At 44.4% G+C, this 10,135-nt stretch overlaps 2 non-coding genes across 2 annotated transcripts; one reads left to right on the top strand and one right to left on the bottom strand.

Annotated features, from left to right (window-relative positions):
- The first annotated feature begins 205 nt into the window (after positions 1-205).
- On the top strand, positions 206-312 carry LOC120252644. Its single transcript, XR_005534101.1, has one exon. It is a non-coding gene; the product is annotated as a small nucleolar RNA R71 (small nucleolar RNA).
- Positions 313-3,224: 2,912 nt separating this feature from the next.
- LOC120252611 lies at positions 3,225-3,331 on the bottom strand. Its single transcript, XR_005534068.1, has one exon. It is a non-coding gene; the product is annotated as a small nucleolar RNA R71 (small nucleolar RNA).
- Between the last annotated feature and the right edge of the window lie 6,804 nt (positions 3,332-10,135).

Here is a 10,135-nt window from a genome sequence, read left to right as displayed (position 1 = left end):
ATACATGCTATATACAGCAAATACATATACTAAAATACGTACATTTAGGCACTTATCAAATATCCCCACACCTAAGCATTTGCTTGTCCCCAAGCAAACACATCATGAAAAACAAAGACAATGATAAGCATTTGCCGGATCCAAGAGTTGCCTTGTACTCGGGTTCAAACCATTGTAAAAGGTTTGAACAATCATCCACTCCGGGAATCCGTGTTGCGGGCACTTTCTCAGGAGCTAATTGAACCTTTCCCATGTCTCGAATAGAGACTCCAATTTCAACTGAACAAAGGATGAGATCTCATTCCTAAGCTTTGCTGATTTTTCGGGGGGGGGGGAATAACGGGCTAGAAAAGCTTCCACCATCTCCTCCCAAGTAGTAATTGACGCTTTGGGTGATGAGTGTAGCCACTGCTTCGCTCTCCCTTTTAGAGAAAATGGGAAGGCTCACAATTTGATGGCATCATCCATCACCCCATTTATCTTCAGCATATCACACACCTCGAGAAAGCTTTCTATATGACTGTTTGGATCCTCATCGGCCAAGCCATTGAATTCTACGGATTGCTGTAACATGTGGATGAATGTCGGCTTCCGCTCGAAGTTCTGAGCTGTAATCGTGGGACGCACAATACTCGATTGTGTCCCCAACACTGAAGGTCTGGCATAATCGGATAATGTTCGTTCTTGCTCATTCTGTTCTGTTATGTTTTCTGATTCTTCCACTTCCAAATCAGCTGGATTAGACTGTTCTTATATAGGCTCTTTTCCTTTTTCTTCTAAGTGTACGTTCAAGCTCAGGATCTCCTTCAGTCAATGTTGAGCGATTTCCTCGGGTCATAACCTGAAGCTGCAACCAAAAAGAAAGAAAAAGAAATCAGAACGATGATAGAATAAGAAGATGTGAAATAGAATGTATGGTGAAATAGCTAAGAAAACAAAGTGCAAAGTATCTCTAAATGCCTACTCCCCGGCAACGGTGCCAAAAACTTGACAAGGTCCCCTTGCGTATATCCCGCAAGTGCACGGGTTTGTCGAAGTAATAATCCCGGATGAGTGGGTAACGAATCCACAGGGAATAGGGAATAAAAATACCTAATTCGATTCTTAGCTATGTGAAAGATCAATGATGATAATTGTGACAATGATTCAATTCTCAAAAGTAAAAGCAACAAGTAAGAAAGCACGAGTAAAGGAGAAGGTAAGGCAATCGATAAAGATGGGGTACTCGGATAATGCTCCGCCTAGGACGATCGCTTCAAGTGCAAGAACACTCTATTATGCTTCCTAATTAATGCAATAGTGAGTCATGGAAATCCTTCATTACATAGTTCCAAATCTAAGGTCAAATATGCCTAATTCTATACACTTCCCGGAAGAGAGATTAGATAATCTCTCAACCTCGTACTCGCATAAAGTTGCAATGAGCTCTAGGGATTCCAAGTGATAAATCTCTTCCTAATTATAGACCTAACCCTTTGGTCCAGGTGGAAGGTCCCTAACCACGATTAAGCCCTAGATACTAAGATCACCTCAATGCTTCACTCCGTTGCACGCGCAACTAAGCCCCAGTGGAAGTTTATCCCAGAGGTACACCACGCTCTTGTACCTCTTGACTCACCCTCTCAACCCTCTCCAACCTAGCTTTGTCTAACGCTCATGATGTGTCACTCACTCACAAGGTTACCAACGAGAACTCTCAACCCTAGTGTCACTCTAGGGGAAATGTTCATATAGTTAAGCATTCAAGGTTGGAACTCACAATAAACATCAATTAATTGAAAGCATAATAAAGAGATTCAATGAAATGAATACATCCTAGGGTTCACAAATGCCCAAGTACCCACTAGGGGTTTAGCTCTCCATGGAGCTAAGTACAATCTAAAGAAATAGAATGTAAAAGCAATGAATCCATAAAGAAACCCCCTCGATAGTCATGTCGATGATCTTGTGGAAAGTCCTCTACTCGTCGTCCAAGGATTCCCTCGTCCGGTATAGGATACGCCTCGACGAAGCTCCCCTACCAACCTTCTTCCTAAGGAATGACGATGTCGGAGCCGTAGAACCTCTCCAAAACCTAGGCCAATACCCCTCAAAACTCTAGCCGATGCCCTCTCTCAAGTTCGGGAAAAGATGGCGAAATGAATACTAAAATCGGGGCTGATTCGGCTTTAAATAAGGCTGGAATCGGGCGACTACATGGGCGCCGATGCTTCACGCGCCCGTGTGGATTCTCTGAACTCATGTTTTCTCGGCCGGCTGTAAACAGTGCTGCTACAGTGCCTGCTGCCGTGTTGCTACAGTGCTCTGCTATGGTATCCGGCGTGAATAGCTTCCCGAATCCATCAGTATGTATTTCACTCCAAATAACACACGATTAAGTCGGAATACACGAGTGTGACTGCCTTTGTGTCCCTCCAAATGGATGTGCCAAACTCGAATACGAGGAGGTTGGCACACACTCTAGCATCTCACATCCGACCTATGTCTTCTCGTTTGAACCTTAGCAAGATTTCCTCCAAAATTGGTGCATTGTGATCCACATTGGCTTCTTTCCTTCATACTCGGCCTCACAACCCTACCTTCATAAAAGTAACATAAAACACACATATTAGTGTAAAAACCCGAGAAAAGTAATGCTCAACATAAGGAAAGAATGCTTCGCATTCATATCGCACAAGCACTTATCAGTGCAGCTCCAGGTTATGACCCGAGGAAATCCCTCAATATTGATTGAAGGAGATCCTAAGCTTGAATGTACACTTAGAAGAAAAGGGAAATAGCCTGTGCAAGAACAGTCTAATTTAGCTAATTTGGAAGTGGAAGGATCTGAAAACATGGCAGAACAGAATGAGCAACAACAGACATTATCTGATTATGTCAGACCTTCAGTGTTGGGGACGCAATCGAGTATTGTGCATCCCCCGATTATAGCTTAGAACTTTGAGTTGAAAGCCGGCATTCATCCACATGTTGCAGCAATCCGCACAGTTCAACGGTTTGGCCGATGAGGATCAAACAGTCATATAGAGAGTTTTCTCGAGCTGTGTGATATGATGAAGATAAACAGAGTGATGGATGATGCCATCAAATTGAGAGCCTTCTCATTTTCCCTAAAGGGGAGAGCGAAGCAGTGGCTACACTCATTACCTAGAGCATCGATTACCACATGGGAGGAGATAGTAGAAGCTTTTCTTGCCCGTTATTTCCCTCCCAAAAAATCTGCAAAGCTTAGGAATGAGATCTCATCCTTTGTTCAGTTGGAATTGGAGTCTCTATTCAAGACATGGGAAATGTTTAAGGAACTCCTGAGAAAGTGCCCGTAACACGGATTTCTGGAGTGGATGATTGTTTAGACCTTTTACAACGGTTTGAATCCAAGTACAAGGCAACTCTTGGATGCGGCAGTAGGAGGTACCTTAGGTAGCAAGACCCCAGATGAGGCACGTTAGTTAATTAAAGAAATGGGGCTAAATAGCTACCAATGGAATGCTAGGTAGAAGAAAAAGGTGGCCGGTCTCCATGAAATAGATGCGGTAACTTCATTAGCGGCTCAAGTGGAAAATTTGAGTAAGAAGTTAGATCTTCTAACTTCAAATAGAGTGGCTGCCATGACTAATTGCACCAGGTGTGGTGGAGGACATGCTCCCTCCGATTGCCCGATCTCTATCGGTGATGTTTCTTCGGTGGAGAATGTGATTTTGTAGGTAATGGCATGAGACCTCAAGGAAACCCATATAGAAATACCTATAATTCAGGTTGGAAGAATCATCCCAATTTCTCATGGAGTAATCAGGGTCCACAAAAGGCCACGGGGCCACCGGGTTTCCAACAACAACAACAAGCACCTCAGGTAGAAAACAGATTCTCAGGTTTGGAAACCTGAATGAATGACTTTGAGAAGCACTTGAATAGATTTGTGCAATCTGCAAATACAAGGTTTGAATCAGTCAAGGCTACACTTCATAACCACAATGCCTCTTTGCATAACCTTCAAAATCAGGTGGGGCAAATTGCAAAGTATCTTTCTAAAAGGCCACATGGAAGCTTGTCGAGCAATACAGAGACCAACCCTAGAGAGCATATGAAGGCGATCACTTTGAGAAGTGATCGTGAGGTTGAAGGTAGGCTTCCAAGTGAGAAGCCAAAAGAACATGCACCCGATGTTATAGAGGTGGAAGAGGTAACAAGCAAAGAGAAAGAGGTGGCACCCCCACCTTTCATGCTAAGAATCCCTTATCCCTCTAGATTGAAAAATGACCAAGGGGATGAACTGTACAAGAAGTTCCTGAGTTTGTTCAAGAAACTCCACATCAATATTCCTTTTGTTGAGGCATTGGCCCAAATGCCTAAGTATGCAAAGTTCTTGAAAGATTTGTTGACTAATAAGAGGAAATTGGTGGAAAGTGCTTCAGTGATTTTAGATGCTTCATGCTCGAGCTGTATTGCAAAAGAACATGCCGAACAAGAAGAAAGACCGGGGAAGCTTCATCATTCCATGTAATATTAGCAATCTAGGTGAGGAAATGGCATTGGCGGACTCAGGGGCTAGTATCAACGTCATGCCATACACTTTCTTTCAAAAGCTAGGCTTCGGCGAGCCTAGGCCTACTCGGATGACTTTGCAACTAGCGGACCGAACAGTGCGACATCCGAGAGGCATTATTGAAGACGTGCTTGTCAAGGTGGACAAGTACATTTTTTCGGTTAACTTTGTAGTGCTAGATGTCGATGAGGATGCGGATGTACCTTTGATACTTGGGAGACCGTTCTTGTGGACTTCCAAGGCATTGATTGACATGGACGGCGGAGAGCTCACATTGAGAGTTGGAGATGATAAGCTCACATACCGCCTTGCTGAAGCCATGCGGCATTCTCTTGATTTTGATGATACTTTATATTTTCTAGACGCTACTGATGAGATTGTTGATGAATACATGCAGGAAATGTTCAATCCGGATCCGTATGAAGGTTTGTTCGACCAAGAGGAGGATTATGAAGAAGTAATGATGCTTGATGCGACAGAAAAAGTACCATCTACCCCGGGGATCTTGAAGAAGGTGCTCCGAAAAATGAAGAGGGCTAGGAGACGCCACCAAAAACACTCCAAGTCTGTTGGAGACGTACATGAACCGAAGAAGTTGGATGAATCATTGTTAGGTGGTCCGAAACCCGATAATTCACCTTCTACCCTCAAGAAACTTTTAACATCATGCTTTCAAGCCATGGGTAAGAGGGCAACTTTCATTCATGAACCCCCGTGAGGTAAGACAAGCGCTTCTTGGGAGGCAACCCAAGTGTTTACTGTTTTCTTATCTTCTAGTTTAGTTTGTTTGCATGAATAAATTGTTAAGTGTTGGTGTCTTGATTTATAGATGCTTGTGCTGAGATTTCCTTGTGAACTTTGAATATTAATCATGTGTTTTCATGTGTAATTGGCGAAATTATGTCGTTTGAGCTTTATTCCATGTTTTTCGCTGGTAAAACTCGCATACTAGGGCAGCCTGCAGGTTTTCCCAAGGCATCCAGTGAAGACGCACGGGCGTGTGGAATTTCCGCACGCCCGTGGATTTGTATTGCGAGCACATCCAGAGAAGGCAAAGGGGCGTGCCATTGCCCCTGTGAACGATAATGCGATTGTACTCGTCCGTGGGTAATTTCTGCACGGGCGTGTAAATTCCTACAGAGTTGGGCGGATTATCCCGAGAGCACACAAGGGCGTGGACTCGCCCCTGTGAGCGACCTTGTGAACCACACACGGGCGTGGGTAATTTCCACATGCCCGTGCAAAATTCTACAGAGCAGTTCTCTCCATCCTGAGAAGACACAGGGGTGTGTGGCTGCCCCTGTGATGTGGGCATGTGAATGGCCACGCCTGTGCGGAATTTCCGCATGGGCGTGTAGAACACTTGGCAGTTTTCTCAGATGTTCAAGGAAGCCACAGGGGCGTGCGGCTGCCCCTGTGGGTCGGGCGCACGGGCGTGGATATTTTCTGCACGCCCGTGCGCAAGCGTTCAGAGTCAGTGAGAGTTTTTCCTGAGAGCACACAGGGACGTGTGTACGCCCCTGTAGCTCTCTTGTAATGAGGCGCACAGGCATTGGCAATTTCCACACGCCCGTTTGGATCCACAGAACGCCAAGGGGCGCGAGTTCTTTTTAAATAAGACTAGTTTCTCTCCCTCTTCATGTCCTCTATTCATCTGAAAACATTCTCACATCATTCTCCGACTTCATAGCGCCAATTTGGTAGGATTTTTTGCGAGGTTTTCCGGCCGGTTCTTCATTTTCTCATCCCATCTCGTCGGTAATCCCTATTTATCATTTTCTTTGCCAATTCATGGTTTCCATCGATTAATTTAGTGAAAAATGCTTCATCTCATCAATTCAAAATATTATTTGTGTTTTAGAACGAAGTAGAAGTGATTTCACGGTGCGTTGTTGGATTTTTAAGGCGCGACCATGCGGGTTTCACGCCCCGTGGATCCACACGAGCGTGTGGAAATTCCACACGACCGTGTGGATTTCTGCAGCATTGGCTAATCAACCAGTTTGATCGATTGTATTTTAAATTTTGCAGACTATGGCACCTCGGTCAAAGAAGCAGACGGATAAGCGGCCGCGTGAGTCATCTTCCGAGCCTTAGGGCATGAGTTTTACTATTCCCGAGCACCAGGTTCGTTTTGAGAGGTTGTCGAGAGTTCGGTTCGGACAAACTCGATTCCTAGATACGAGCATACTGAGAGATCTACAGCAGTTAGATGAGTTTGCAGACGAGATCGAGGATCTCAGTATCAGTAGATGGTTGGAGGCAGTTATTGACAATTAAAGAGCCAGCCATCCAAGAGCTCCCACTGGAGGTATTATCATCATTTGAGTTTGATAGATCCTACGCGAGCTTCCACAGTGTTGACACTATTTAGTTCAGAGTATTTGGACACCACCATAGTTTGAGCATCACTCAGTTTTCTGTTCTACTCGGCTTGTATGAGGAGGCATTCACAGATACGGAGAAGTACGCTTAGTTACCGACTGATTATCCTGGAGTCTTGACACTACAGAGAGCTTATAGAGTGCTATGTGGTCAGGGCCAGTACGAGCCTGCGGTGTCCAAGGCCACGTGCCTTTCCCGACCTGCATACAGATATTTACATGCCATCATGAGTAGGTCGGTGAATGGCCGTGGTGATAGCACTGGTGTTTTGAGCCGACAGGAACTTCTGTACCCGTACTCGATGGCAGAGTACATCAGACATCAGACATCAGACATCATACTTCTGTACCTGTACTCGGTGAATGGCCGATTCACTTAGGACACATCATGGCAAAGTACATCAGACATCAGGGGCATTATGCTAGACTGGGAGCGATCTTTTCGAGGCCTTACATCACGAGATTAGTATTGGGCATGGGTCTCTTGGACGCGATTCGAGGGGCCGAGAAGACGAGTATACCTGCTCCCCTGAGCCTAAAGACGATGAGGTTGATGGGCATGGTCCGCAGGGTTCGGACAGGGGTTTTTGCTTTAGTGCTACCAGCTCTAGAGATAGCCGAGGCTGAGGGTGATGAAACTGGGGTACCTCAGTCCGCTCTTGAGCCTCAGCCAGCACCGATGGAGACTGAGGCACCTCCAGTGGTAGAGGAAGCACCACCAGTGCATATGTTTTCACCATCTCGAGCTCATGATCTCTTTGAGAGGCTCGAGAGCGCTTTGGAGGTGATACGGACAGAGGTCGTTGAGGTCCGAGTAGAGATTTCAGAGATCAGGGCAGCACAGGCTATTCAGTACACAGAGTTCATGGCACGTTTCGACGTATTACAGTAGATCTTAGAGCGAGACGTCGCCTCCTCATTTGTCTTACGACCGAGGACTTCTCAGCCCCCCTCGGCATCTCCTGCACCTCCATCGCCTACCTCGGCACCGGTGGACCCACCATGTGTGTCTTCACCAGCAGCAGCACCGGAGCCCGAGGGCGACACCGACACTTGACTTTACTTTATTTTACCTTTATGCACTTTATTTTTAGACTCTGTTCACTCAGAAAGGATTCTCCTTCTGAGTTTATTTTCATTTTGCATCTCGAGTTGTATTCATTGCTTTATCTTTTATATACTCGAGTTATTTTTGTTTTATTAAGCTTCACTGAACCCCCTCGTGTATGCGTGCAGATGGTCTTGTCATCTTGGGAATTGAGACTTTGTCATGGGCACGGCCAAAGTGCTTTGGCATTTGGCCATGTGAGCTTCCCAACCCGTCGGAACATTACTCCCAAGGACTTAGCTCCATCAAACACGACACTAGGAGTCAGGGAAGTATTGTTTTGATTGCTTCTCCCACATATATTCTTCATTAATATATATATTTTTTTGAGTGAGCTTGAATATGTACATTGAGTACAATGTACAACTTAAGTGTTGGGGGAAGTTTCATAGTGCACACATCCTTTTTTTATTGTTCTTGATTGATATACATGCTCACATAGCCAATGGCGGTTCATCTTAGTTATAATGATTGTATTCTTGAGTTTAGGAGAAATTTTAACATTGAATGTTTTCATGCTCTAGTTCTTGCTTGAATTTCTAGGAATTTTTACCTGATTTACACTCAGTGCACTACTCACTCTTTAAACTCTATTGGAAACTCATGTTCGATGTTAAAGGGACTAGTTATAGTTGTTTCTTGTGTTAAATTCTTAAAAATAAAAAATAAAAAAAAAGGAAAATGAAAAGAAAGAACAAAATAGTTTTATTGTTTATTTGTGCTTGTTGGGTGAAAAGAGCTACCACCTATGAAGTATGAAGCTACTCTCATAAGTCAGATACTAGCTATGCCCTAATGAGAGAAAGAGCTATCTCATAGGATGAGTGAAAGCTACCACTCCGGTAGAAAGAGCTACCACCTCAAAAGTGTGAAAGCCACCTTAGCGGCCGCTTTGGAAAGGGCTACCTTAGAGGATGTGTGAAGCTACTACCATCTTTGAAGTTGTTGTCACTTTTGTAGATAAATAAGTCCCTTGTACTTAGAACTTTGAGGAGTATACCTTGGGTTGTTTTGAGTGAGTTCACACACGTACATGATTTCGAGTTTGTTGTCCTTTTTGATTCAAGTTTTTAGCTAGAGCTTTGATTTTTTGTATTTAATGTTGAAATTTCCCTTACTTGTAGAATGCTCTCTCTGTACACTTCGGTGAACCTAAGGCCAAGCACTTCCAATATTTCCTTCATCTATGCACAGAATGTTTAATTTTTGCTTGAGGGCAAGCAAAAGCTTAAAGTGTGGGGGAGTTTGATAAGTGCTTGTGTGATATTAATGCGAAGCATTCTTTCCTTATGTTGAGCATTACTCTTCTCGGGTTTTTACACTAATATGTGTGTTTTTATGTTACTTTTGTGCATGTAGGATTGTGAGGCCGAGAATGAAAGAAAGAAGCCAATGTGGATCATAATGCACCGATTTTGTAGGAAATCTTGCTAAGGTTCAAACGCGAAGACATAGGTCGGGTGCGACATGCTAAAGTGTGTGCCAACCTCCTCGTATTTGAGTTAGCACAACCATTTGGAGGGGCACAAGGGCAGTCACACTCAAGCATTCCGACTTATGCACATAGAACAAGATCTCCACCAATTTGTCCGTCATTAAAGAAGCAAGTGATCCACGATGTGAACGTGTGCCCGTTTGCGTTACCCCGATGAAAGCATGGATTTAGGAAGCTATTCAAGCCGGATATTGTAGCAGAACATTATAGCAAAGTACTGTAGCAGCATTGTTCACAGCCGGCCGAGAAAACAGGAATTCAGAGAATCCACACGGGCGTGTGGAAATTATACATGGTCGTGTGGAAATTCCACATGGGCGTGTGAAAAATCTACAGGCCTGTGTGGTCGCCCGATTCCAGCCCTATTTAAAGCCAATTTCAGCCCCGATTTCAGCATTCTTTTCTCCACCTTTTCCCCAACTTGAGAGAGGGTTTCAGCTAGGGTTTTGAGAGGTATTGGCTAGGGTTTTGGAGAGGTTCTATGGCTCCGACATCGTCATTCCTTAGGAAGAAGGTTGGTAGGGGAGCTTCCGTCGAGGAGTATCCTATACCGGACAAGGGAATCTTTGGACGACGAGTAGAGGACTTTCCACAAGACCATCGAC

The sequence above is a fragment of the Dioscorea cayenensis genome, chromosome 21 (genome assembly GCF_009730915.1).
Source record: "Dioscorea cayenensis subsp. rotundata cultivar TDr96_F1 chromosome 21, TDr96_F1_v2_PseudoChromosome.rev07_lg8_w22 25.fasta, whole genome shotgun sequence".
In the NCBI taxonomy this organism is placed as follows: Eukaryota; Viridiplantae; Streptophyta; class Magnoliopsida; order Dioscoreales; family Dioscoreaceae; genus Dioscorea; species Dioscorea cayenensis.
Note: the sequence above shows the minus strand (reverse complement) of the source record. Positions and strands in the feature narration are given on the sequence as shown.